Here is a 27,996-nt window from a genome sequence, read left to right as displayed (position 1 = left end):
CTCCAGTCCCGGGGCTGGGGGGGCGAAGGGGGCGCTGGGAGGGCAGCCTGAGCGGAGCCGGGCACCAAGGGCGCAGGACTGAGTGTCACGAGCTGTATCAGCAGAGGTGGGCGCCAGCGTCAGACACTGGCCACGGAGGATGGAAGCTCCTTCTGCGCCTCCAGAACGGCGGCCTCGCCTGGCTCTGCGACCACATGGTGGAGGTGGACTCAGCAGCCAGGTACTAGGACACCCGTGGCGGGGCGAGCAGGGTGGGAGGACCTGACCCTGCGGGCGTGTCGGGAGGGACGAGAGAGGGGGCAGGAGAGGCCTGGGGGCAGCTGGCAGCTCACAACCCTCCAGGCAGCAGACGGGGCTCTGGGGACACAGGCCTGACTGGGGTGGGACCAGCCAGAGAGCGGAGGGACAGATGTGTGTGGCGGGCACACCTGGCTGCAGGGAGTGGGCAGGCAGCGGGGCCACCGACATGGGGCCAGGCAAGGGATGCGAGCCCCAGGGCAGCAGGCCCAGCGTGGCGGGGCAGAGGACGGGACGAGCATGGCCTCCTGCCTCCCCAGGCCCTGGCCTCCCCAGCTCCTCCTTCCATGCTCCACCCAGTGGCCTCCCTTCCAGCCTCTGCCTGACCTTGGGCACCACTGTCCCCAACCCTAGGCCTGGACAGTGTAAGCACAGGGCTGTGGCCCTTTCAGCATCCTCCTGAGAGCAGCTGTTCTGTCAATGGAGACTGCCGCTTGTGGAGTGCCTACTGTATACCAGGCACCACATACACACACCATGTGAACCTCACAATAACCTAGCAAGGTTGGTGTTAAACTTCCATTTTTTCTGAGAACCTTGGGGTTTAGTAATTTGCCTAAAGTCGCACAGTAGGAGAGGGTCGCAATTTCACCAAGTCGGCTGATATGAAGAAAGTGCTTATTCCAGTAGCTGGCACATAATAGGCACTCAATAAACGCTGGAATTGACCCAGGGGTGCTTTACCACTGAGCCACATACCTGGCCCTTTCTATTTTTTTTTTTTTTTTTTTTTTTAATTTTGAGACTGGGTCTCACTAAGTTGCTTAGGGCCCTATTAAGTTACTGAGGCTGGCCTCGAACTTGCAGTCCTCCTGCCTCAGCCTCCTGAGCTGTGGGGATGACAGACAGGAGCCACTGCACCCAGCCACTCCACTGTTTCTATCTGGGAGAGCTGGGGCTCTTTGGAGATCCCTCTTCTCCTTAGTCTCACCTTCTGTGATTTCAGTTACCCATGCACAACCGTGGTCTGAAAATACTGAGTGGAAACTTCCATAAATGAACAAGTTACACATTGCACATCAGTCTGAGAAACATAATGAAATTTTGGGGTCCGGCTCTATCCTGAGAAGGTGTGCACCATCCTTTTCCAGTGTATCCACGCCGTATACCCTACCCTCTCTTTAGCCACTTACTAAACCTCTCGGGGATCAGATTAACGGTCACAGTACTGAGCACTGTGCTCAAGTAACCCTTATTTACCAATAAACAAGCACAAGGTAGACACTGGCAATTTTGTTACGGTGTTATGATTGATCGACTTTATCATTAGATATTATTGTTAATCTCTTACTTTATCCAATTTGTAAATTAAAATTTATCCTAGGTGTGTAGATATAAGAAAAAAGCAACGCACATGGAGTCTGTCACTGTCTGCGGTTTCCGTCCACTGGGACATGTCCCCTGCAGATAAGGAGGTGTGTCTGTACCAGTCCAGTTCTTATGGGATGTGGCCTGTTTATCAGCCGCACTGGGCTCTGGTTGGCCGGTGGCTCCGGAGCACAGGTCACGTCATGGGCGGGCACAGAGCTCATGGTCAGTGATGGTTTGTTGAGTGAATGAACGACATCTCAAGCTCTTTAGAGGCGGGTGCTGAACTGTTTCTCACAATGGCGGGATCTCTCCAGCCAAGTGTGCCTCTAAGAATCGTGGTTTCTCTATGGAGGGCCTTGGTCCTCACGGCAGCTGGGCAGCCCCTGTGTCTGCTGCCAGCCTCCCTGGGCCCCTCCCGTAACTGGCCGGCTCCTACCAGCCGTCTTCCTGCTGTCTGGGCTCTTGGGCCCCCAGGCCGTATCGGAGGACTCCTCAAGGAGCTCATTAGTTCTGGCCTCGCTCCCTGCGGGTGACTCCAGCCTGGCTCTGCTGGCACATGGTTCCCCTCCCTGGGCCTCGTTTTCTTCAACCCCAGACGAGGACTTTTGGGTCACTTTTAGCTCAGCACTGTCAGAGGGCTGCAGGGAGCAGCTGAAGGCGGTGGGACTTGGTGTCAGGGTCTCTCCAGAGTCTTTGGGCCCCAGAGCCTCCCCGGGGAACTGGCGTGTCTCCTCATGGCCACTAGATGGCGCCAGTGGGTCACCCATCTCCCTGGGGCTGGCCTGGTTGGAACTGCACCCCTGGGATGAAGCGCACACCATTCTCCAGGACCCCGCAGGAGGCCCTGCAGAGGGGTCCTAGAGGGAGTCAGGCCAGCTGGGGGTCTAAGCCTGCATCTCTGCTGCCCACTGGCCCTGCACAGCTCAGCGAGCACGGTCTGTCTCTAGGGACATCGGTGAGCCCTTGGAGTTTAGTGACACACACCTCGGGCCTCCTTGGGCAAGAATCTCGGGCAGGATGCCCAGGGCTCTGATTTGCCTTTGACGGTTCTCTTGCTGTGTGGCCTTTGCCAAGTCACTTCCTGTCTCTGGTCCTCTGCTTGACCTCAACCAGCTTCCAAAGTCTGGGGGTGCCTTCAAGAGATGAAGTCTTGGGAAGCAAGCAGACTCGGGCGTGAACCCTGCTCGGGCCCTCTCCCCAGATGGGCCTGATTCTTTGTGTGATTATCTGTTCCAAGTCCGTCTTCTTGGTTCTTTCGTATGTCCCACGAGGGCCGGGCTCGCGTCCATGGCTGCCCACGGGAACGCCACCCTCCGCCCAGTGCCTGGCACCAAGGCCTTGTCACAAGAGCTGGTGGGACGACCACTCCTGGTCAGCCATTTACTGGGCATCCCTGGCCCTGGCCATTATCTCCAGGTATGGACAAGGAGACCGAGGGCCACAGAGGTTGTGTGCTTGCCCAAGGCCATAGAGAGACTAAGTGGAGGCGCTGGGATTGGAAACAGCTCCAGAGAGTCACGTTGACAGATGAGCAACTGAGTAAAGAGATCCACATCTGAACCCCAAAGTCCTGACCCAAGTTGCCCGTGGATGTTTGACTTCACGTGAATCTTTTTTTTTTTTTTTTTTTTTTTTTTTGCACTGGGGACTGAACCCAGCGACTCTCTGCCACTGAGCTACATCCCTAGCCCTTTATAAATTTCTTAAAATTCTGAGACAGGGTCTCACTAAGACTCCCCAGCTGGCCTGGAACTCACGATCCTCCTGCCTCAGCCTCCGGAGCTGCTGGGATGACAGGCACGAGCCCCGTGTCCTGAGCCAGGATCCTTTTAAGAGGAGACCAGGAGTGTCAGAAGAAAGAGACGGGACTCTGGGAGCCGAGGGAGGAAAGGCCACAAGTGGGCGAGTTGGGACCGGCCATCCTCTGGGCACGTCCTGGGGCCGCTCCATCTGGCCTCTGGCGCTGGGCAGCTGGGTGGAGTTGCCTAGTGGGAAGCCATCTTCCAGACAAGGAAACCGAGGCCCGGCGTTGCCGAGATCCGCAGCCTGTACCCCACCCCGTCTTCTTGGAAAGCCCCCCTCCTGTTTACCCCCAGCAGACAGGGGCCAGTGGGGTCTGGGAAAGCCAGGCCGGAGCACAGTCCAGCTGTGGCAGGGGACGGGAGAGCAGCTCCTCAGTGACCTTCAGCCTGGGAAAACTCAGAGTCCTTCCTGTCCCCGCCCTCCCCGCCCCTGCGGCAGTCCCGTCCCCACAGCTGTGAGAAGTTCCCTGGGGACAGCGTCCAGTGGAGGGGGGAGGGGCGCAGACTGGGGAGGCTTGACCTCCGACCCCTGCCTGTCCCTGGGGTCTCCTGGATCCCCCGAGGCCTGGGCTCTGGGCTTATCTGAAGGACTGCCCTGCCCAGGCCCCTGGTGGCCCCGACCCGCAGCTCAGTCCCTTGGAGAGGTGGCCACACCCACTGGCCCCCTTGATCCTGCACAGCCAAGATCTGCAACTAGTGAAGAAACCGAGGTGCAGAGAGAAGAGAGGCCTTGCCAGGGTCAAGGTCCTGCAGAGGACTCTGCTCACCACGTGAGCTCTCAGGAGGCTCTGGACCTGGCTCTGGGGCGTTCTGGCCCCAGCTCTGGGTCGTGCACAAACCCCTTCCCTGAGCCCCCTACTTGCTCGTCTGCAAACTAGGAGATGACTCCTGGGTCCCTCTCTTGGGACGCCACGTGGAGCAAATGAGCAAGCCCCGTGCCTGGCGCTCGGTGTCACCCGCCGGTGAAGCACACTGCAGAGCCGTTAGGAACTGGTCGGAGCAGGGGTCGGGAAGGGGTGAGCGCGTGGGCACATTTCCCCGCCAAGGAGTCAGCAAGCGAGGCAGGGCTGCCTGGCACGCCCAAGCAACGCCGAAGAGCCGGTGGGCCCTGGGTTAGGGTTGGTGGCGTTGCTGTGGCGCTAGGAGAAACCAGAGGGGGCGGGGGGCAGAGCCTGTGGCTTGGGCAGACAGACCTGCCTCTCACTGGAGTCTGTGGGGTTCATGGCAGGGTCTCCTCGTAGCAAATAAACCCTCGAGCTTGAGCAGCCCCAGCTGGGAGGAAGGGAAGGCCGCAGCCACTGCCCCACCCGCAGCCCTCCCCCGCCCCTTGTCCGACCGTCCAGTACTGCAGGAAACCTGAGCATCAGAGCGTTACAAGTTGTCCCCAGGGGACCCTGAGGCGACTGCCCGCCCCCTCAGAGGGGCACGGGGTCTGAGGGGCGGGGGTGGGGGGCGGGCTCAGGAGCAGGAACCTGAACTTGCACATGGAGGCCTGTCTGCACTCACGACCTTCCACCAAGGAGGTCCTTCAGCAGAGCCCGAGCAGCCCGGGCCTTGTCACTCACACAGTGACAGTGATGATTCGTCCAGTGCTGCTGGTCACTTCGTGCACCTTCTCTCACTCCGTCCTCAGGAGAGCCCAGGAGCTCAGGGATTCTGGAGCCCCATTGCATCTGCTCAGATCCAGGCTTACTACTTCCAAAGCTGTGTGACCTTGGGCAGGGGACTAACCACTCTGTGTCTTGGTTTCCCCCATCTAAATCAGGATAACGATAGTACCTGGGGTTACCTGAATACGGTCACAGAGCCTGTCACCCAGAACCACGCCTGTCACTGAGTAATGTCAATAAATGCCATCTGTGTACGTAGGTGAGGAGACGGAGGCTCAGAGGTAAAGGATGGTCTGGGGTTGACCAGCCAGGAGAAAGCCCAGACTGCAACCAGGGGCTCTGACTGGGGAGCCCTCGTGTCGAACAGATGTGCTCGAGGCACCTGCTCTGGGACCCTGCCGGCTGCACCCCACCCTGACCTGGCGCACGGCCATCTGGACTCCGCTCTTGTCTGAGCCAGACGGAGTGGGAGGCTGGTCTGGCTGGTCTCCAAGGCCACTGCTGACTGGAGGCTTCTCCATGGGAGTCCCGGCCTGGGGGCTGCAGACCCGGCCGCTGACACCCCTCCAGCGAGCGGGGAGAACACACGTGCGAGTCCTGAACGTGTGCAGAGCCCTCCGCCTCCCACGGGTGCAGCTCCCGGGCTCCCGCGCAGCCCCCGGGAGGTGCCCCCGCAGGCTGCTCCTTAGGTGCATGTGACAGCAGGCGTGGGAGGGAGGAGGGGCCCAGCTGGCAGTGAGTGACAGCCTTCCCTCCCTCGCCCCAGGCTACGCCGCTGGGTCCCTCTGCAGCTTGGCGGCCGGGGCCAGCTTCTCGCCCTGGGCCTCGCTTGGCTGGTCCATCCAGTGTGGGCAGTGGCCGACCCTGGGGACACCTTGGCCTGTGGCGAGATGACGGGAAGGGCAGGCAGGCGTGCACCACCCCTGGCGTGGGACACGGTCAGTTCCTGCCCATCCTCCATCCCGGTGGCTGAGGCAGGAAGTCACATCTGGGGCACCTTGCAGAGCAGTTTAGCAGAGGCCGGGGCTGGAGGCCGGGCGGGGGCAGGTGGAGAGACCCCGGTTCCTGACACGGGCCCCTTCTGGGGGCAGCGAGCCAGGACCCTGCAGGGCTGAGTGCGTGGCCCCTCACCCACCACGGGCTGGGGCTGCCCTTCCCTCCTGGGTCCCCATCCAGCCCGCTTCCCACGTCACCAGGGGCCCCTGGGTGGGGGTGCCAAACCTACAGGGCCGGCAGGTCTCGGGCGAGGCTGGGCCGCCGGCCCGAGGACTCCACCGCTCCCTCTGCAAGGCCTGCCGGGCACCTCCTGTGGGCCAGGGCTGGGCGCCAGGGCCAGTGACCGCCCGAGTGGCCAGGCTCCAGGCGGACAGTCGGGATCCATGCAGGCGGAGTATCCGTGTCCCAACGCCTGAAGTCCCGGAGGCTCCTGAGCGCGACCCCGGCCCCAGATGTCCTGTGGCAGTTTGTCGACGCAGAGAGGGAGGGCGCAGAATCACCCCGAGCTTCGAGTCTGCAGGGCATGGCACGAGGGAGTCAGGTGCTGGACTCGGGTCCCCTCCCTGAGGCGGCTCAGGACGTGTCTGCGGATCCTCCAAAGTCACCTGAAGTCCAGAACACGCTGGTCCTGCGCGCTCCGAACAGGGGCTCCTCCGGCCGGAACGTGGTGAAGGAGATGCAGGTACAGGGTAATCGGGGCCGGAGGGCAGGAGGCTGAGGAGGGCCTCTTCCAGGGTGAGACCCCGGGCAGGGCCCTGAAAGAAGGGAGGTGGGAGCCACATCGACCCTGGGGCAGGGCACGCTGGGCAGGGGCAGGGCAGGGGCAAGCCCTTTGGCACATTTAAGGATCTGCAAGAAAACACTGGCTAGAGTCCAGTGAGCCAGGAGACAAGGCCAGATGAAGAAAGGTGGGGTGCAGGGAGGTGAAACAGAACTTGGGAAGGCATCCTGGACTTGCAGGGCTGGAGAGGAGGAGGGCCCAGTCTTGCCTCACTGGGTTGGGGAGAAGGGACTCTACTCTGGACCACTCCCTTGAGCCCCCTGTCCCCAAGGGCAGCAAGCACCTTACACTTAGCAGATGGACAGAACACACCTGAGATTCACAGGCAGTTAGAGCCCCCCGGCCCAGCGCCGCCTGTCCACATGTGAGTGGAGAAGCTGAGGCTCGAAGAGGCGAGGCGACCTCCCCCGCACACCAGCCCGGCGGCAGGCCTGAATCCTGAGCGCACTTTCCTGTTGGCATGCTACGGCTCTTTTTCAAAATGATGTTTGTGAAAATTAGTCTCGGTAAAGATAGCTGAAAAGGCCGGGTTGGGGACGTTTTTAGCTGCCTGTGAGCTAGATAAAAGGTTCTGTTGTTACAAAAATGCTCTTCTTGTGTATGCTGTAAGCATCCGTCAATTTCAGAAATTACCCAGCCTCGCGCGGGAGAAGCCACGAGTGGCTCTTTGATCTGAGCGGGAGGGCTTTGGGTGTGTGCTGACGACGGGGCTCACTCACGTCACACTCTCAACCCGAGTAGAATACCTCAATTTCCAGGAGCCAGGGGCTATGCCTTTCATCCTGGCAGAGGAAGAACACCATTAACATTTACTAAAGAGGAGGATCTCCTGAGTGGTCACACGGAAACTCACAATCAGGTGACCCCTGAATGCATGTAGGTAGATACACAGGAGCCAGAAGGGTAGGATTTTTAGGAGAGCATCACAAGGTGAAAGAACTGCCAAAAAGCCAGCAGAAATCCCAAATTTGAGTTGTTGTACTCTGTACATAATGCCAACTCCCCCTCCTAGCCCCATGAAGCAAGAAGGAGCCTGTATTAGTCAGTGTTCACCAGGTTGTGCTGCATAACGAGCAGCCCCTGATCTTTTTCTGTGGCAATGGCCTTTTTATTTTCTTGCTCGTGTTGCACGTCAGCAGCAGGATGGCCAACTGCTGCAGCTCTGGTCCAGGCTGTGGTCAGTTCCAGGGCTGCTCCAGGTGTTTCTCGTGCCAGGATCCAGCCTGAAGGAGCAGCTGTTATCTTGGACAGCGCATCCTCATAGCAGAGAACGGGGACGCTAGTGGGAAGGAGATGCCCCTAGAGCCTTCCCTGGAGGCAATCACACAGTCTGCAAGGCCCATGTTTTGGGGAGAAATAAAGTAATATGGCCACGTCCAACATTCCCTGGGCTAAGCTGGTGACAAATATTTGCTAAGAAACAATGTGGCTTACTGCCACGTTCTAGAGAATGGTGTGTCCAGGGGATTTTAAACCATTCTCACGAGACTCCAGGGATTTCCAGAGCCTCTCTGACCCCCTTGGGCCTCAATGAACGAGCAGAAGCAAGTTCAAGTGGACTGGGCTAAAAGCTGCCCACCTTCAGCACCCACCTGCGCTTTACCTGCCGACTTGCTGGGAAGTTTTCACTTAAAAGCTGCTGTGAGAACACATTTCATTCAAAATGATCACTAAGTGGTCTAATCGGCCCCTCACGGGACAGAGGAGGATGGAGGCCTCCGGGAGAGATCGAGGCCATGAGGCCAAGGAAGCGGACCTGAAGGGACGTGTGACCCGCAGGCACGCTCCTCCTGGCCACCTGGGTCAGCAGACTTCGCGTCCACAGGCACCGCTTCAGAGACTCAGTGGGACATTTTCAAGGCTATAGAAAGTCGCCCCTCAGTATCCCCGGGGGGGCTCCAGGACCCTGACACACTAGCCCCACAATCCCGTCGTTGACATACCTCATGTGAAATGGGTGACCTGACGGTTCTCACGTGCTCCTGATCATCTCTGCGTTACGCATTGCCGTTTACTACGCCGTGGACGCCTCGCAGGGACCTCGTGCCGTGTCCTTCAGGGAGTGGTAGCAAGGAAACAGCTTGTGCGTTCGGAGCAGACACGCTCTGTGTTCCTAATAGTTCCAGTCTACACTGTAGGTGGTGGAGTGTATGTGTACGGCAGTGAGAGGCCTGCGGAGAATTAAAAACAGAAGCCACAGAAGCCGGGCACCATGGCGCTCGCCTGTAATCCCAGCTGCTTGGGAGGCTGAGGCAGGAGGATAGTGAGTTCAAAGCCAGCCTCAGCAAAAGCGAGGCGCTCAGCAACACAGTGAGACCCTGTCTCTAAATAAAATATGAAATACGGCTGGGGATGTGGCTTAGTGGTTGAGTGCCCCTGTGTTCAATCCCTAGTACCAAAAAACCAAAACAGGGCTGGGGAGATAGCTCAGTCGGTAGAGTGCCTGCCTTGCATGCACAAGGCCCTGGGTTTGATCCCCAGCACTGCAAAAAACAAAACAAAACACAACAAAAAAACAAAAAACAGACAAAAAAAAAAAACAAAAACAAAAATGGAAGGAGTAAAGAGTGGCAGAGGGGTTTATTGGGATGAAGCAGCTAAAACCGCCTCTTGGAATGGGTGAGATTGAAGCAAAGACAAAGCAGGAGAGAAAGCCACGTGTGTACCTGGAAACAGACAGTGGGGAAAGCAGGCGCAAAGGTCCTGAGGTTGCTGAAACCTGGCGAGTTGAAGGCATTGCAAGGTTTGAGCAGGAGTGTGGTAGCCAAGAGGTCAGAGATGTGGCCAAAGTCTGAGGCCCTGGGAAGTAGCCGGCTTTGTTGCTGAGGGAGAGGGGAAGCCCATGGACGGTTTGGATCAGGGAGAAGATGATCTGCTCGGCATCCTGGGAAGAACGGAGGGCAGAGGAGGCTCTTGCCTGTGTGCCGGCAGGGTGTGGGCGGCTCAGAGACCCTGGGGACAGTCCCAGCACTGACTGCTTCATAGAAGGCATTCAGTGAAGGCAGAGCAGTGGGCATCCGTCCAGGACACTGACCATCCTGCTGCTGCCTGGCCTGCGTCCCATGGGGCTGAGCAGCCAGGAAGCAGGCGGCGCAGCTTGGGTCCCCCAGGGTCTCGCTGGCTGGAACGTGGGGCGTGGATGCCCCCAGGGCAGGCCTGTCTGGAGAGCTGCCCCCGATGACAGTCCTGACCCACGGCTCCAGCCACGCGCAGGGCGGCACAGGTGCCCCGGACCCCTCCCCCGAACGTCCCCTGGCCCGCCGCCCCCTCCCTCCTTTGATAAAGGAAGCGTGGTCCTTGGAGGGTGGCTCTTTCCCCCCGTTGACGTCCACCGGTCCCCTCACCTCAGGCAAACCGCCACCTCCCGGGAGCCTCCCACGTGCCGCCACGTGGACCTCGCCTGTGACACAGCCCATGGCCTTCGGCGGGACTGCGGTGACCCGTTTCCTGCTGATTACTCAGTGGCTGTCCGTCCGTCCAACCCGACAGTCAGCCCCCCAAAAACAGTCTTTCCCTGGATGCCCCCGGCGTCCCCGACTCCTGCTGGTCCCACACACGTACCAGCGCCGTGGACGCGAGCTCCTGCCTCCGGAGCCGGACCCCCGATGGCCAGGACGGGACTCGAGCTCGGAGGTGGAGCTCAGACCCCTTCCCAGCACTGCCGCCCCCCCCAGGAGGTCTGCCAGGCTCAGGGGCTGGCCTCGGCCCGTTCCCGTCGCTGCCCGGAGGGACCCGCTTGCATGCACCCCGCCCAGGGACCCTTCAGGGCTTGTGTCCTGACCCCTCCGGCTTGGACTTCCTGCCATTTTGCAGCAGGTAAACATGAAGCGCCCAGACGTGGGTTTGTGTTTTTGTGGAAGGAAAGAATGTCCAGGCACCGTCCTGGGGGCTCCCTGTTGGCGACTCCAGCCTCCTCGGAGTGTCAGGGCGGACGACTCTCAGGGTCTGGCTCAAGCTCTTCGTTTGACAATGGGGACTGAGGCCTTGGGAGAGAGGGACACCAGACCCAGACCCCAGCTCCGCTGCTCCCAGCTTCCTGAGAAGGACAGGGAGGGACAGTGGCCCCGCGTTGCTCTAAGTCACTAAGTTCCAGGAAGATTCTCATGCAGCGAGGAAGGGCCGGTAAGGCCATTGGCTTCGTCCCTCCCGTGAGGCTTCCCAGGCCCTTGGTGGCTTCTCAGAATCAGACCGACCCCCAAAGAACAGAGATCCGTCCCGCAGCGTCTTCAGGAAAGGATGTCACCTCCCGAGATGGACAGGCTGGTCTTGTGGAGGTCTGGAGTTTGGAAGGAGATGGTGAGGACACAGCAGAAGCCATGAGAGAGACAGAGGTGGGCCTGGCTGAGGAGGGGCTGAGAGGACCAGCTCGGGGCCTGACCACATCGCCTGCTGGCTGCCTGAGTCCCCGAGAGCCGCAGCCCCCGGGAGGCAGGTCGTTATCCGTCGCAGGGTGACTGACGGGGACACGTGAGGGGGACAGTCTACCCTGCAGCAGCCAGAAGGAGCTTTCTACCTTGACGTCTGATCTCACCTTCCAGCCCGAAACTGATTAGTGGCCCAGCACTGCTCGGATGAGGGGCAGTGTCCTGGCCTTGGCACCTGGGTCCTGGCCCTGCCTGACCAGGGCCTCCTTCTCCCAGTGTGACCCACACAGCTGGCCTTGGGTTGCTGGAAGGGCCCGAGCCGTCCCTCCCTGCAGGACCTGGGGCTGGCCCTGGCTTTCCCGCCTTCCGCCTGCTGGCTCCGCCCCCTGCTGTGGTCCTCTTGGTGATCCTCATCGCCTCCTCCAGCTACTGGGGTGTGTGTGGGATACGTTGAGAAATGGGCCCCCCATTCCACTCCAACTGCAGCCCTGGAATGCGGGGACGCAGGACTCAGGCCAAGCGCTGTCCAGCGCTTGCTCGCAGCGGGCTTTCTGCTGGTCCTTAACTTGGGCTGGGCATCCAGGCTGCCTCTGGAGTGTTCTAAAGATCTGGGGCTGGTGCTCTGGGGGCGCACCTGTGATTCCAGCGACTCAGGAGGCCAAGGCAGGAGGATCACAAGTTCAGGCTGGCCTGGGCAATGTGGTGGGACCCTGTCTCAAAATAAAAAGCACAGAGGCACGCGGCTCAGTGAGAGAGGGCCCCTGGGCTTGTCCCCAGTACTCCACACTCAAAAAATGTGGCACCTACTCAAAGAGGTCCTGGTACAGGTCAGGTGCGCGGGTCAGGTGCACTGGACCTTGAAATGATGAAACATGCCCCAGGCCAAGCCTGGGACAGAGGGCCTGGCAGAGCCTCCAGCCCAGGGGCCGGAGACCACCTTGAGCTGGAGCTGTGGGCTGGGACCATGAGGGAAGCAGAGCCGGCTGCATGCCTGGGCCTGTCTCAGCCCCTGCCCTGGCCCACGGAGGCCTTGCAGGAGTCCTCCCAGAGGAGAGTATGAGCGTCCCCATTTCCCAGACGGGAAGACTGAGGCAGGGGGCTGTCAGGACTTACCCAGCCACAGGCAGCAGAGCCAGAGCCCGAACCCTGGGCAGTGCGGCTGAGGCTGGAGCTTGGCCACCACTCTCCGCTGCCCGGGACTGTGGGGGGCCTGCTAATCGTCCTCATTCTGATGATTGCTTTCTCATCCTCAGGGAGTGGACCCCGAGGGTGGGGGCACCTGCACATCTGGGGTCTCATCCCTGTGCAAACGGACGCCCTCCCAGCTTCCAGCAGACACCGCAGAGCCAGGGTCAGACAGGCTCAGCCCGACCGGCCGCAGGCCGGGCTGCTCAGACACCGACAGCCTTCCCCTGGTGACAGGGCTACTGTCAGCCACAGGAAGAGGCAGGTTGCTATGGAAACCTCCGGACTCCAAGAAGCACCACCGGCTGGCTTCAGGGAGGCCTCTCCATGCAGGGCCTCTGGCTCCAGGGTCCCTGTGGCCGCGAAGCCGGTGAACCCGTGCTCGGTAGCAGCTGGGGCCGGCCCCCCACCCGCCGGCACCCACGGAGATGCTCTTTCAGCCCCCCGTGGGAGGGCGCGTCGGCGGCAGGCCCGTGTGACTGACGTGTGGGGCGGAGTCTCTAATTACCAGCCGCCTCTGTGCCAGTCAGAGGAAGAAGGGTTCAGGAGTCGGCCAGGGCTGCACCCGGTGTCGTCCCGAGAACCCTTTCCAGGGGCTGCACCCCGTCTGACAGTGGTGTGGAGACCGCTCCGTGGCGTCTGCGTCATCCATTCCTGAGCCCCGAGTCAGTGTGCAGACCAGGCCACGAGACCACACTGGCCTTCCACGACCCCAGCCCCGCTGTCCTCCACCCAGGCGTCCCAAGGCCGTCAGTGCCCAGCTGTTCCAACACATCCACGTCCGTGCCTCACAGTGACACAGGAGCTCTGCAGGAGCACCTGGGCCAGGTGCTGTGTGCACACACTGCCCGTGTGTCTGGCATGCTGCCCAGCCCAGTACACGTCCAGTCTCCACGTTCACAGATGGGGAAACTGAGGCTCAGACAGGAGAGGAAACCTACCCTGGCACCCAGGCAGTGTGGGGATCTGAAGCTTTGGAACTGGGACCCTCTGGCCCACTGCACCCCTGCTCCAAATGGCTGAGCAAATGGAGGCCAGCGGCATTGGGTGCCCAGAGGCCACATGAACAGGGACAGCGGGATGATGCCGTCCCAGGCCCCATCCCAGCCAGGCAGTGGGTGTGCAGGAGAGCCAACCTCAGCCTCACCCTGCCTTCTCAAAGTCCCAGAACTTTCCAGCAAAGCTGCAGTCACAGGCCAGAGCGTCGCCTCACCTGGGCACCCGGGCGCAAGGTTCAGGTGCAGCCAGACCCACGCAGTCTGGACCTCACCAGTCCCAAGTGGTTGGCACGCATGTGCAGGTTTGAGAAGCCCTGAGCCGGAGGGGGAAGCTACAGCATCAGGGTGCTGGCCCTGCCCCCCAGGAGAGTTCTCTGCGCCCCTCGCCCCAGTTCTCCACCTGCCGGATGGAGCTGACCAAACCTCACAGCATCCCAGCTGGAAGGACCAGAGATGCGGAGCAAGTGGAGGGAGCACACACAGCGGGGAGCCAGAGGCGGGAGGTGGGTGCTGCGGACGTGAGGAGCCTCCCAGAGGCCCCCAGACTTGCCGCTGCGTCTGTCCCAGCAGACTGGCTGCTGGGAATCGCATTTCCTGTCTGTAAAAGCTAGGGACTTGGTTTCAGTCTCACATCTTTGTGATCTAAGAAAACAACCAAAGATACCACAACAAACGTTGGTGCCGAGGAAAAGAAGTCATCGGAAGGAGGGGGCGGGGGCAGACCGTCTCTCCCCACCCCAGCTTGTTCTGGGCAGAGCCTGTGGCTGCCTGGCCTGCCGTGCCTCTGCGTGCTGGCATGTGTGTGCATGTGTGTGCATGTGTGTGAGGGCATTTGTGTTTTTGCGTGTGCATGCAGGGCGACGTGTGGTCTGCGTGTGCTGGATGCTTGCATGCCCGTGGGCACTCCATGTGTGAACACGTTCACATGTGAGCATGCGTGAGCCATGCACACACATTCACACGACACAAGCTTGCATGTGTGGCTATGCATACGTGCGTGCTCGTGCATGTGCAAATACACGGGTGATGTGCGTTCCCATGTGCATGCATGCACGTGTGCACGTGTTGCACTTTAGGTGACTTGAAAGGTGCAACCGGGGGAAGAGAGGGGATTGGAAAGTCCAGGAAACCCTGCAGGGCCTGACGTGTGGCTTTGAGCAGCCTGGGGCTGGAAGCGTTTATGATGCTCCTGGGGCAAAAATGTCCGCGTGGAGCCGAGCTGGTGCCGAGCCTGGCTGGCCACCCAGAGACGAGTAGTTTCCTTCTGGAAAATGGTCTGAAGATCCCCACAGCTGTGCTAGCCGCGGAGAGAAGAGGTGACTGAGAACTGACTGGGTTCTAGTCAGACAGAGCGCAGGGGCAGGTCAAGACCCTGGCTCAGGTCTGTGGCTCCAGGGGACCCCATGACACGCTGCTGGCAGAGGACAGAGGGAAGGGGTGGCCTGGTGGCCCCGGGTGGTACCACGGTGCTGTGGGTCCCCGCAGGCATCCGGGAGCAAGGGACACTGGTACCGTGGGAGTGGTCTGGGCCTGTCTGGGTCACCAAGCGTCCAAGGATAGCTGCCCTTTCCAGCTGCGCTTGGCTGCTTCTTCCAGCCAGAGTTGGCGGAGACAGCATCTCGCGGTGTGTGAGTCTTACGGATCTTGGCTTATTTCTTCTGAGTGTCAAGGACCTTGATAATTATATCAGGAAAAAATATCAGGGGGAGTTGGTGGCAGTCAAAATTAAAAATGTCTAAAAGATTTTTTTCATGTACTTTCGTTGTAGGTGCCACGATACCTCTATTTCATTTTTGCGCCGTGCTGAGGATGGAACCCAGGGTCTCACGCGTGCGAGGCGAGTGCTCTGCCACTGAGCCACAGCCCAGCCCCAAATGTGTAAAATTATTAATAAAAACATTGTAATGGCTCCCATTAAGTAAAATGATACTTATATTAAAATAATCGGATTCCTTCTGCCGGGAAGTGCTTCTGCGAATCCTAGGAGGCAGCCGAGACGGTTGCCTCCTCTGAGAAACCTTCCCAGAGGGTCAGCACGCCCACCCTGAGCCGCAGGCCGTCCCCTCCTGCCCCCATTCCAGGAGAGCCCGGCTCCTCTGCCTGGCACCCGGGGTGCCAGGGCACAGCCGAGCTCTGGTATCGAAGTCCGGAGCTTCCTCCTCTCAGCCGTGCCACCCTGTGATGCCACCCTCCCACCGGCCCTGGTCCCCACAGCAGCCACTTCTCTGCTCCACTCTGGCTTTCGGAGGAAATTGATTCTGGCCTCTACTTCAGGGTTAATTTCTTATAAAAACATTAGAAAGCGGAACGTTGTCCCTGGGGGATGGGCCTCCGGTCCCCGGCGGGCACTGCCGGGAGCCGGCGGCCTTGGAAGCCTCCTGGGTGCAGCTGCCCGGCTTGGCTGCCCACTGGCCTTCTGCTCAGAGTCACCTTTGACTCCCGGGCAGTCCTCCCTCCCCTTCCCGAGGGCTCTCGGTACAGCACCTCCGGGCCCTCCAGCCTCACCCTGCCTCCGTCCCTGTGCACGACCATGCCCATCGAAACGGTTCAGAAAGAGACGGGGGTGTGCCCCGCGCCACGCCAGCCCCTCCCGGCTGTGGCTCCGGGTCTCCAGTGGCCTTGGCCTCCTGAGTCTTGGCGACACCGCCTGCGGCTCCTGGGCAGCTTCTGGCCCTGGGGACCTTCTGTGCTGCTCGGCCTCCCTGTCTTCTCTGCCCCACTCGGTTTCCTGCCGCTGGCCTTTCCCCACCCGGTCCCGCTCTGTCCTCCCGACCACGGGTCCCCTGGGGCTCTCCTCAGCCCCCCTCGCCCTGGCTCTCTGAACCCCGACCCACAGCCGCAGTCAGACTCCTCTGCTGAGCCTCAGATCCACGCCCCGGGAAGGCGACTTGGCTCCTCCTGGGCCCCCCGCTTTCCCTCCAGGAAAGAGGTTCAGGGAAGAGGACGGGTAGGGGGAGATCACACACCAGGAGGCCAAGGGAGGCGTCTGAGTAGGTGATATTCAGCAAAGAGATGAATGAAGCCAGCAAGTGAACCCGCAGGGTCTCTAGAGAAAGCACATTCCAGGAAGAGAGTAGCGAGTGCAAAGACCCTGGGCAGCTGGGATTTCGTGGGTTTCAAGGAACAGCAGACATTTGCTTTTGTGTTCCAGCTGCTCTGGGCTCCAACAACCCCTCCCTCGCCTCTAGTCCCATGCACACTCCCCCCAAAACCTACTCCCTTGTTCTCCTGGCTAGCCTTTATTGATATCTTAGATTAAACTCCAGCATCCTCTCCTGTGGAGGCCAGTCCAGGACCTCACCCCTGCTGGCTGAGAGGCCCCCTCTGAGTCCAAGCCCTTCATGTGGCATATAGCACATGACTGCGGGGACTGCTGGTCAGTTCTTTGTGGAGCAGGGACTGTGTCTGATTTACTACCGTGAAGAGGAACTCGGTGACTGTTCTGAGCACCTCCTGCTACCCAACTGTCCATCCCAAGTTCAGTGGCATGAAACGGTGACTTCATCCTGCTCTTGTCCTGGCTCCATGGCCAGGACTTGGGTACATCTCTGTTCCGCCGTGTATGAAGACTGCCCTGCTAGGGCCACGGTCACCTGGAGGCTCCTAAACACATCTGCCTGGCCTCTGGGCTGGGCACAGCTGGGACTAACCAGAGCACACAGTGGGACCAGGCTTCTTGCTGCTCAGCAGCAGGATTCCCAGAGGGAACATCCTGAGCCAGAGAACATCCAAGAAAACCTGGCCTTAGAAGCCACAGAGCATCTGCCCAGCATGCTCTGGGCAGAGGCAGTGAGCTGCTTGGCAGTCAAGGGAGGCGACCCAGGCCCTACCTCTGGGTGGGGAGGCCTGTCAAAGAATTTGGCGTCACGTCTGAAAAGCCCACGGTGATCACGTGTCAAAGGATCACTGTGATCGGCCCAGATCATAAACATCCCCGGGGCTTCCTGTTCACCTCTCCTGCCATCCTCATGGAGATTCCAGAGTGAAGAAGCTGAGACACAGAGAGAGCCACGCGTCTGCAGCTGCCTGACCAGAGGGCTCCCTGGTGGCAGACGTGCCGGCCGGGGCAGGGTCACTGTCCCCCAGGAGGGCCAGCAGCATCTTACCAGCTGGCACTGATGATGCGCAGCAGGCATTACAGTTGCATGCTGAGCATTTACCACGTATTAATTCATTTAATCTTCATAACTATCCAATAGATGATGTGTTATTATCCTTAACTTTGCAGAAGAGGAAACTGATCATGAAGAAGACATGGAGGAGCGGGGGCTGGATTAGGGTGAGGCCAGAGAGACCTATGCTGTAGCACAAAGTTTAAAGAGATGAAGGAAAAAAAAGTCCTCGGGGGTACAGCTAAACACTATTTTCATGTAATATTTTAAAATAAAATCAATGTAAAAAATCAAAAATAAACAAGATGTCAAGATGGGATCAATACTGAGGTCATTTCTGGTCCAGACTACTCAACTATACTTGACCTGGAGACCCGCAAGTCTTGCAGAAATGCTGTGGTCATGAGCTATGGAACTCTGGGGTGGTTTGTTACACAGCATCTCTGCAGCATTAGCTGACCACTACAAAAGGGAACTTGCCCAGGACAAGGGGCCATGTTTTAGCTGTTAAAATGCACTGCCTCTCCTGTTGGGGAGCATGCCAGGCCCCTGGGGTGGTTCAGTCCTCATGTGTTCCTTTTCCCAGCTGAGGCTGCCCCTCCGTCAGTGCCCTCTCCCGGGCCCCTTGGATCTGGCAGATGACCCAGACCCCAGCCGAGATTTTAAGGAGGCTGATTCCAAAGCAGGTGTCACACCCAGAGCTTGGCTCCTCCACCTGCAGCCCTCTGGACAGAGACAGGAGCAGGCAGGGGAAAGAGGGCACCTGTGGGCAGGGCGGCTGGCTGCTGAGAGTGTCCCCGTAAAGCCCAGGGACGTTCAGTCGCGCTGGCGTGCTACTGGAGTGCCTGCGCATTCCCCATCTTCCACGGGATGAAGGCACCACGGGACCGAGCTCATTTAGGGATGAGGGACAGTGATCGCCCGAGGTCATTTAAAAGAGCCTGGGGAGACGGGCACTGCCCTCCGCCTGCGTCTGCTGCCCGGAGCCTGTGTGAGGGCAGAGGGACACTGCATCCGGGTGTCCTGACGCGGGACCCGCTGCCTTGGGGGCCGGGTGGGGGCCAGCCAGGTCTCACTCAGTGAAGTCACCACCAGGCACGGGGCCGCCAGCAGGGGCCCGCGCTGCTCAGCCCTTTGGCCAGGTTGGCAGGCCACGCGCCTGGGTTCTGGCGGGGGGAGGCGAGCAGGATGTGTCCATGGCCCTGGAAACGGGAGGGGTGCCTCCCACCCTCTCTTCCGCCACCCGAATGTGGTGGTGGCTTCGGCCATGGGACAGCCTCCTGGAGGTGGAGGAGCCCGAAGGCAGAAGAAGCCGGGTGCTGAGGGACCCAGGGGAGCTCAGTGCTCCACCCACATCTCCCTCCAGAGAGCCACCCTCAGCAGGGTCAGCCCTGAAGATCACGCCTGCTTTGGAACCAGGCAAGGATTCCAGTCTTCTCCCACTTTGTGCTGTGCAACTTTGGGCAAGTGACTCCATCTATCTGAGCCTCTGTTCCCTCTTACCCAAAAAGGAGGTCTATTCCTTCCACGAGCTCTGCCACCAGCATCCAGAGTCCAGCAGGGTGTGTGCACAGTGGGTCCTCAGCAAGGGTCAGCTCCCTTCCCTTCCCTGTCCCGGCAGCCTTTGCTGCAGAGAGGCTGGCAGGCTGCCCCCACAAGCCGCGACGCAGGCTGAAGTTTTCTCTTAAGTGAGTGGCAGGTTCAGGGAGGCGGAACAGAACAGAACAGAACTCAGAGTCCACAGTCCCCGAGATGCTCTCCTCCAGGGCGGGAGGGAGCGGGCTGTCCCGGCTTAGCTTGGACAGGTCTCGCCCCAAGGGGACTTTTCCTCCCATCCTATTCTACCCTCTCCCAGGACGGAGAAGACACTGGCCAGGGAACTCTCTCTCCTTGTCCATGGCCCAGTCCAGGGCCAGGACTGTGGGACCAGGCAGCGGGGCTGTTGGGGAGGGATCGGAATGTGGGACTGTGTGGCAGCAACACAGCTCCTTCTTCCCCGGAGATCAGGGCTGCAGGAGGCTGTCCCTGTGTGTCGGCCCCAGCCACCCCCGCCTACCTCCCTTCCCCAGAGAACCAGAGGCGGGGGAGCAGATGTGACTTCTCCACAGTCCCACACGGAGGAAGGGAGTGGCCGTAGGGGCCACCCTGGAGGGCCTGCTGGGGCACCAGCCGCCTCCTTCTCCAACCCTTCCTGCATCTCGGGCTGCCATGCCGAGGGGGGTCACCTCCGCGTCCATGTTTACAAAAGGCAGGACCTAGGAAGCGACCAGGGGACTTGCCTCCCACGCAGACCTTCTGTGGCTGCCATAGGCTCAGGATTGGAGGGCGCTGGGGTCCGGAGCGGAGGCTGTGCTCTCCCCCTGCTGCCCACGCCCTGGCTTGCCCCTTCCACAGCCTGGCTCCTCCTGCGTGTTCCGAAAGGGTCGCCACCCCTCCACTAGGTTGTGAGGACCTGAGCGCGGGGCCCAGCTGGACGCACCTAGCTCTAGCTCTGCTGCGTTTTCAGGGCGAGCCCCTGAGCAGGCTCGGTCGCACCTGCTGCTCAGAGGGACCTCTCTCTCCCTGACACGAAATCCTCCCCTCGCCCACTGTGAGGTGCGACGGCCTCTGGTCCTACACCTCCAAGAAGCCCCTCGCCTGGGCCACTTTGGGCACGATACGGAGGTCTTGAGCCTCAATCCTCATTGCAACATGCAGTGCAGAGTAGGTTTGTCACGGAGCTCGATGGCAGGAGGTGGCACAGGAAACAGGACCCAGCAGGTAACACAGCAGGTCCCCACTGGCTGCCTCCACCCCTGCCCACGGAGGCCCCTCAGGCCCAAGAGGCACATTTGGTAGCCTTTAGGACCGGGACCTTCCCTCCCCTCCACTTCCTGTCTCATGTCAGAGGGCTCACTCTGTCCCAAGTTTATTGAGTGCTGTCCGGAAAGCTCCCCACCCTGGAGAGCACATGGTGCCACGGCTTGTCCTAACACCAGTCTAGCTGCTGTAAAGGCATGTTTTGAATGTGATTACCCTTTAAATCAGGAAACTTTGGGTAACACAGATTACCTCCACTGTAAGGTGGGCCCCATCTAATCAGTCGAGGGGCTTAAGAGAAAAGACTGGAATTCCCTGAGGAGAAAGGATTTCTGCTGCCCAAGCACCTCTGAACTCAAGATTGCCACAGGAACTCTTCCTGGCTTTCCAGGCTGTGGCCTGCCCTGCAGCTTTCAGATTCACCAGCCTCCATAATCGTGCGGGCCAGTTCCTTAAAATCAGTCTCTAAATCTCCGCTGCTTTTGCTTCAGTTTCTCTGTCCCTGACCAACACGATCCCATCCCTGTTTTATAGATGAGGCGGCGCTGTGGTCTGCACCCGGGTCTCAGCTCACCCTTGGTGAGGCTCAGCAGGGCCCGCTAACCAGCCAGCTGACACCTAGAGACCAAATCCCCTGCTAAGCACCCGCAGGCTGGGCTGGCCAGGATCTCAAGCCAGGGTGGCGGCCAAAGCCTCCCGGGGTGGCCAGATCCCGGCCACCACCTCCAAGGGTGTCTCCGCAGCGGGGCCAGCTGCTCCAGCAGACCCGGGTCACTGCCGCTCGGGTGAAATCCTGGGGTACTTTTCAACGGCAGCTTCTCTCTGGACAAGCGCCACTTTCTAGAAGCTCCTCCTCCCGTGATTTCAGTCACCAAATACCCGAGAAGCACGCACTGCCTTCCAAGGCCGCGTGGCGAATCACCCCAAAACCTCAGGGCCCACCCTGCACAGTCCACACCCGTGGCCCCCGTGGCCCTGGGGCAGACGGCCGGTGCTCGCGGCCCGGCACGCCCACCCCTGCATGCAGCTGCTTCCCCGTGATGTGGAGACTGGGCTCCCAGGGCAGGCCACCCAGACTCCGAGGCCTTGACCTCCACACGCGCCTCTTCAGGCACCAGTCACGCAGGCGACCTGCGATCCAGGGCCGAGAGCTGGGCGCCAACTCTGGATGGAAGGCACAGAGGGGCTGTGAGTGGCCCTGGGCCGCGCAGAACAAGGAGACGGCCTCCTCTCCTCCCCTCCTGGACGGCCGCCCCGGGGACAGCGCCAGCAGGCTCTGTCCTCAGGCTGCAGGGGACAAGTGTGGGAACTCTGAATTAGGGAATGAAGCCATCCATTTACCTTCCTGCCCAACCTCTGCTGGGTGACTGCAGGTGCCCCACCCTCCGGGGAAGCCAGGGCTGTGGTGGGACCCCCAGTTTCCCTGTCCCCTGCCCCACAGCAGCCCCACCCTTTGCACCTGGAGGTGGCGATGGCTCCCTCGGTCCCAGCCCGGGATTCTGTGCATCCAGCCAGGACTTTGGGGCATGTCCTTGGGCCAGAATTTAGGGGTGTGTGACAGATACTTAAAGGGAGGCATGAGCCAGAGAGGGTGGGGCCGCACCCTGGCTGGTGGGCACCACAGGAGTGAGGACCGCAGAGCACCAGGGCATGTGCAGGGCTGGGGACAGGTGTGCAGGCCCCTGGGCAGAGTGGATGGTCGGTACTGCCAGGGAGCCAGCTGGCCACACCACCTGAACTTTGTCTCGTGAGGGAGGAGCCGCTGAGAGAAAGTCATCCGTAGTGACCAAGAGAATCACACGGCGTCCCCGCGGGACCTTAGGATCACAGTTGCCAGGTTCACATCACGGCTTGGCACATCCCCAAGTGAGGAGGCGCTTAATGTTCACACGCCTCACTTTTCTCTTCAGCAAGAGGGACGCGTCCACCTGGTGGGCTTGTGAGTACTGCGTTCGGAAACCCTCAGCCTCAGACACCTGAAAACAACCAATTAGAACAAACTTTAAAATGATAACTTAATTAAAAAAAAAAAAAACCTGGAAGCACTACTAAGATTGGTTTGAAAGTGAGGAGTTTAATAGATCATGGAAATCTGGAGGCAGGGAGGTGAGGTCATGGCTCAGAAGGTCAGATCCTAGGTCTGCTGCTCTCCTCCACCCTCTGAAGTCCGTCAGCTTTCCATTCAGCCTCACACAGAGTCTCAGGGCAGCGGGTAAAATGTGGACAAGTTCTTTGCCAGAATGAAAAATGGACGGTCTCCGGTCCGGTTTCCAGGAGTCCTTGCCTCCTTCCGAGGCTCCGTGAGCACGGTCTTTACTGTCCGTGTTCCTCTCGGCGTTCTGGTCTGAGTCCCATCAGAACTGCCCACGAATCTCTGCTCAGATCACGCCAAGCTCTCTCCATCCTGTGTCTCCAAACTTTTTCAAACTCCTCCTGCAAACCAGTTCCAAAGTCTTCTGAACCGCTTGGGCGGGCCCGTCACAGCAATGACCCCACTCTGCGTTAGTCAGCGTTTGTTGCCGTGACCAGAGTACCTGGTAAGGACAACTCAGAAAAGGAGGAGTTCATTTTGAGCTCGTGCCTTCAGAGGTTCAGTTCACGGTGGGCCAACCCCACTGCTCTGGGCTTGAGAGGGGGCGGAACATCACGAGGGACGAGCGCAGTGGAGGAAAACTCAGCTCGTGGCCAAAGCAGAGACAGACTGAGGGGCACGACGCGATCCCCAAGCTCACACTCCCCGTGAAAGGTTTCCTCCAGCCCTGCGCCACCTGCCTACAGTTACCACCAAACCAGGACGGCCTGAGTAGGCCACAGCCCGCGATCTAATCACTTCCCCCCTGAATGTCCCTACGTGAACTCGGGAGCTTTGGGGGACACCTCAGAAGCCATCCATAAGGACGTGGGACCAGGGGTGGCCATAGGAGTGCAGATCCACAGACACGGCAGGAGAAGTCCTGCCTGCTGCCGTCAGCAAGCCTGAGTCCTGGCCTGTGGAGGTCACTGTGTGGCGTGGACAGACAGCCCATGTCTCCATCCCAGACGCTAGGTGGGACGTGCAGAGCCCACCATGGAGGGTCACCTGTCAGAGCATCATCCCGACCTGGGGTTGCGGGGCTGGCGGGAGGCTTGCCCCCTGCTCCCAGGCTGCTTCAAATCCCAGCGTCTGGATGAGGAGTCTGGGGAGCCCCGGGTGGCCCAGCTCAGGGCTGTTTCCACAGATGAGGAGACTGAACCCAGAGGGGGTGCACCTGGTCAGGCTGGCCGGGGGGCTCTGTGCTGGGGCCTGCTCCGCCTGGCTCCGTCCCTGTTGTCTCCGTGATGTCTCCGTGATGTTCTCTCTCCTGTGGTTCCTGTCTCTCCTGTCTGTCTGTCCCGTCTGGTTGTCCTAACCATGACCCTGACCTCTGGCTTCTTTCCTCCACACTCCGTCTCCTGTGTCCCCGACCCCAGAACTTCTGAGATCTTGTGAGCAGCTCAGTATAAAAAGAGCAGTTTGGTGAGCAGGGGGCGTGGTTGAGAGGGGGCGTGCGGCCCAGGGCCGAGGCCAGGCCTTGGAGGGGGACAGAGGCCCCGGAGGCCTGCAAGGCAGCCCGGATCGATCGGGAGGGCAGGGGCCAGACGAATGCGACTCCCTCCTTCCTCCCCAGGGCCTGACTCTAAGCCAAGATGTGTGACTGCCCACCCTGTAAAAATAGACCAGGCCACTGTGGCAGGCTTCCCGGATGTTGGACCACCCCGGTCCCTGGAGAGAGCCCAGCACTGGCCATGCACCACAGGAACCGCAGCCAGAGCAGGCAAACGGCCTGCCCGGGGTCACTGAGCAGGCGGGCAGGAGAGCTGGAACCAGGACCGGGGGACTCTGATGCCCCACAGGCACCCTCCACAGCACCCTGGATCCCCTATGGGCCCTGAGCCTGGGCCGAAGGTGACCGGGCCCTCGCCTCTCAGTGCAAAGCAGCCCTACTTACTTGGCCGTCTCCACACTTCTGGGCTCTCCCTCTGGCCGGGCGGCCAGGCTGTGAGTTCCTCCTGTAACAGGGTGACAGAAGCAGCTCCCACGAGCGCCCGGGCTGTGCACGCTCCAGCTCCGTCACTCCACAGCCCATGACGCAGGGGCTAGGACCGCACCCGCTTCAGGGACGAGGAGACTGAGGCTCAGAGAGGTTAACTGACTCTCCCAAAGTAACAGAGCAGGCAGCCGGGTGGAGCTGGCACTTGGCCAGGCTGCCGGCGGGATGAACTACTAGCTGAAGAGCGAGTGAAGTCTTGTCCCCAGGGCGGCAGGCAGCTTGGGCCACTGAAGCTCGCACAGTCCCCGGCTCCCGTACCCTCAGAATCCCACCTCCAGGGGTCCGTAGTGCTGGGAACCCCGGCCTCCTCCACGCCCAGAGAGTGACCTTGGGGAAGTCACGTCGTGTCCTTGTTCATCAAAGGGGACTTGACCCACGAGTCCCCGTTGCTCAAGAGGAGGACTCCCCAGGGCTGCGGGGCATCAGGGGAGGGTCCCAGAAGCCCGCCCGCGGGGAGGGCCTTGGAAGCGCGTTCTCTGTGGGTCCAGACGGGCTCATTTTAAGGTTCGAAGAGCAGAGGCCCCGAGGCTCCGGGTTTCCCAGAGGCCCTCGGGCTGTGGGGGGTGCCCCAGCTCCAGGGCATCTGGCCGGCAGGCCTCCCAGAGGACGCAACGCTGCCCTTGGGCCTGAGGTCCTGGCACCGCCACCTGCTGTGGACGACAGCTGTGTACCAGGAGGCAGCTGCTGCCAGAGAGGACAGGTGGTGGGGTGGCAGAGGGGCTCAGGCTGAGTCATCCCACGCGGCCGGAAGCCGGGCTCCCTCAGGGGCGGCAGCAGGGCAGGGGAGGGGCCGCAGCCCTGCTCCCCACGGCTGCCCCACACCTGTGACCCTGGGCCCTGTGACCCTGGGCCCTATGACCTTCCCAGCCTGGAGGTCCCACCCGCAAAGCTCCTCCCTTCCCGGCCTCCCATCCCAGTCTGGCCCCAGGCCCTGAAGCTACCAGGCCTGAGAAGGGTGGGGGTCACCCGGAGCAGACGGACGTCCTCCCCGTCCTGCCCACAGTTTCTGAGCCGGTGATCTCAGGCGAGTCACATCCTTCAAACCAAGAGACCCCCGCTGTCTGCAGTAGCGTCAGGCACCCCAGAGGGCTGCAGGCCACCTGTGGCCTGGCTCTGTGTACGGGAAACACCCCGAGTGGCCGGAGGTGGCGTGGCTCCCTGGGGGTGCTCCCCTGCCTGGGTGGGTGGCCGTGCGGCCGGCTCCGTCTCCCTCCAGGTATGGAAACCAGGGGCCTTGGGTGGCTGCCGGGGTGCTCAAGGCTAAGTTCCAGCCTGCGGCCACTCTGCTGCCCGCCCCATGACCTGGATAAGGGCCCAGTGCCAGTCACCTTTTGGAGGGAGGGGGTGGGGGTGAGCCACCACACCAGCAAGAGCAGACGAGGTGACCCAGGGGAGGAGAGAGCCTGGTGCCCTCCACCCCAGGAGGAAGGCCATCAAGCCCAGGTGCCCTGACCAGTGGCCGTTGTCAGAGATGAGTTCCCCATTCACTGGCTGTGTGGCGTCAGGCAAGTTACTTCACCTCTCTGGTGGTGGTTTCCTCTTCTGAAGAAGGGAGGTGACCAGCTCCCAGGCCCTACCTCACAGGGGGCTGCTGTTCCGTCAGTTAACCCACATGGGCGCCCTGAACACGTCGCAAGCGAGGGCGGGGAGCCCTGCGCCAGCCCCGGCCCTGCCCCATAGTGACCTCCACCCAAGCTCCAGCCACCGACTTTACAAACCCACCCACCCAGCACCGCGAGGCTCCACTGAGTCCCACGGCCCGCGCAGGTGCCAGATGGACCCCAAGCACCGGCCTCCCTCTCCCCATTGGCTCCTCTGTCCAATGGGAGCCAGACACCTGGCATCAAGGGCCCAGATGCTCTGGCCTGCAGGCCCCGAGTGACTGCCTTCGGCTCAGGACCTGCGCTGGCCTCCCTGGGGTCCTCGGTTCCCATCCTCCCCAGCCTCCAGAGCCTCTCTCCCTGGTCTCTCTCCCTGGCCTCTCTCCCTGGTCTCTCTCCCTGGCCTCTCTCCCTGGTCTCTCTCCCTGGCCTCTCTCCCTGGCCTCTCTCCCTGGCCTCTCTCCCTGGTCTCTCTCCCTGGCTCCTCCTGTGCTCAGCAAAAGGCTGAGCGAGGCCGACCTGGATGGATGGGCCCCGCCTGGATATCCCGTGGGTGCTGCGCAAATCCTGGCTGCCGCCTCAGTTTCCCAAACTGTCCAACGAACCTAATGACCTTGGGCCTCGTGTCCCCAGGAGGACAGTGCTGAGCCCTCACGTTGGCACCAGGCCCGAGCGGGGACCCTCTACACCGGGCTGCGCAGCTCTGCCGCCTCGGGGACCCCGCCGCCCACGTGGCCCACTGGGACATTAGCAGGAGGACGACTGTCCTCACGCAGTGACCGGACAAGGCCTCAAAACCAGGTGGGCGGGTGGCACGAGGTAAGGGCGTGGTCAGGCCTGGCTCCTGACGTCCCCACCCCTCATGGGCGTGCCCGGAGGACTCGCCTTAGCAGAGGACTCGTTTCCTCCTGTGTTCAAGGCAGGAAGGACACGGCACGTGAGGTCACTGGTAGGACGAGTGCCCTGCGCACTTGTCCGCCAGGCTGCTTGATTCTTGGAGCCTGGGCACTTTCACCCTCCCCATATTTTCAGATGAATTTGCATTGGCACAGAGAGGCCAAGGCGCCTTCCTGAGGCCACACAGGAGTGAGACGGGGAGCCCTAGGCTGCGCCCAGGTCCCTCCTACCTCGCGCCCCTCACAGGGCCCAGCCCCAGGCGGCCAGGCTCCCTCCCAGAGGCGCGTCTTCGAGGGTCGGGGGTCCGGGTTTCCAGGGAGCCCAGCAGAGGCTGGCACCCGAGCCTGCGCCTGCTTGGCTCCCACAGCCACTTGGCTCCTCTGAGCCCCTGCGAAGCTGCCCGCCCTCTGCCGGGAGGGGCGTGTCCTCAGCTGGGCAGGAGGCGCCAGCCCTGGGCCCGAGCCACGCTGGCCGCCCTGCAGCTCCAGGTCAGCCTGGGCGAGGCCCCAGGCCCGGCAGGGAGCGCCTCCTGCCCAGAGAGCCAGCCAGCGCCGCCCGGGCAGTGAGCTGCTGCCACCAAAGCCTGGGGCCCGCCGTGGCCGGGTCCCAGCACCGCGGGTGACGTGGGCCAGCGCCTCTCCCGGCTGGGTCCTCGTCTGTAGAAAGGGCACCGAAGGTGGCCGACTGAGGACTCAGCGCGGAGCCGGCACAGGGAGGGAAGTGCTACTGCCCAGCCCCCGCCTCGATGGACCCCGGCAAGGGTCGGGTCACCCCTGCCCAGCACGGCAGTGGTCCACGTTCAGTGTCTCAAGAGGGCCAGCGCTGACCCCCTGGGCAGTTCTGCGGATCAGGGATGTGGCAGTGCAGGGCACGTGGGGTCAGGGCCTGCCTGGGGCGGGCTGCAGCGCTGAGGCCAGCCTCCGTGCCTGGCCTCCCCCCAGAGTGCTCCCCGTCCTCATAGGTAACGGCTGGCTTCCCCCGCGGGGACTCTGGAGTGGCCCTTGGGCACCAGCCTCAGGAGCCACACTGGCTGTGCTCTCTTGCTGCTGCCACAGACCCCTGCTCAGTGGCAGAGGGGCGGCACAAAGGGTTGGGACCAGAAGGCCAGGGTCTCAGGGGACAGGGACAGAAGAGTGGGTGATTTAGAGATGGCTCAGTGTGTCCCCAGGGTCA

General features: G+C 61.0%; 3 long non-coding RNA genes across 3 annotated transcripts in view; 2 read left to right on the top strand and 1 right to left on the bottom strand.

The window, feature by feature from the left end:
• The first annotated feature begins 6 nt into the window (after positions 1–6).
• Positions 7–8,525, top strand: LOC306662120. Its single transcript, XR_013764073.1, has 3 exons — positions 7–220; positions 652–1,367; positions 5,044–8,525. It is a non-coding gene; the product is annotated as an uncharacterized lncRNA (long non-coding RNA).
• Positions 8,526–8,809: 284 nt separating this feature from the next.
• LOC306662122 overlaps positions 8,810–27,996 on the top strand; it is a 33,081-nt gene continuing 13,894 nt past the window's right edge. Inside the window, exons 1-3 of the long non-coding RNA XR_013764075.1 lie at positions 8,810–9,060; positions 10,147–10,613; positions 12,415–13,198. This is a non-coding gene — a long non-coding RNA (uncharacterized lncRNA). The remainder of the gene's footprint in view (positions 9,061–10,146; positions 10,614–12,414; positions 13,199–27,996) is intronic.
• LOC306662121 lies at positions 24,367–27,103 on the bottom strand. Its single transcript, XR_013764074.1, has 3 exons — positions 26,446–27,103; positions 25,292–25,627; positions 24,367–24,479 (listed from the first exon to the last, which is right to left on the bottom strand). It is a non-coding gene; the product is annotated as an uncharacterized lncRNA (long non-coding RNA).

The sequence above is a fragment of the Sciurus vulgaris genome (assembly GCF_902686455.1).
Source record: "Sciurus vulgaris genome assembly, chromosome: 5".
Classification (NCBI taxonomy): Eukaryota; Metazoa; Chordata; class Mammalia; order Rodentia; family Sciuridae; genus Sciurus; species Sciurus vulgaris.
This window is presented reverse-complemented; position numbering and strand designations above follow the sequence as displayed.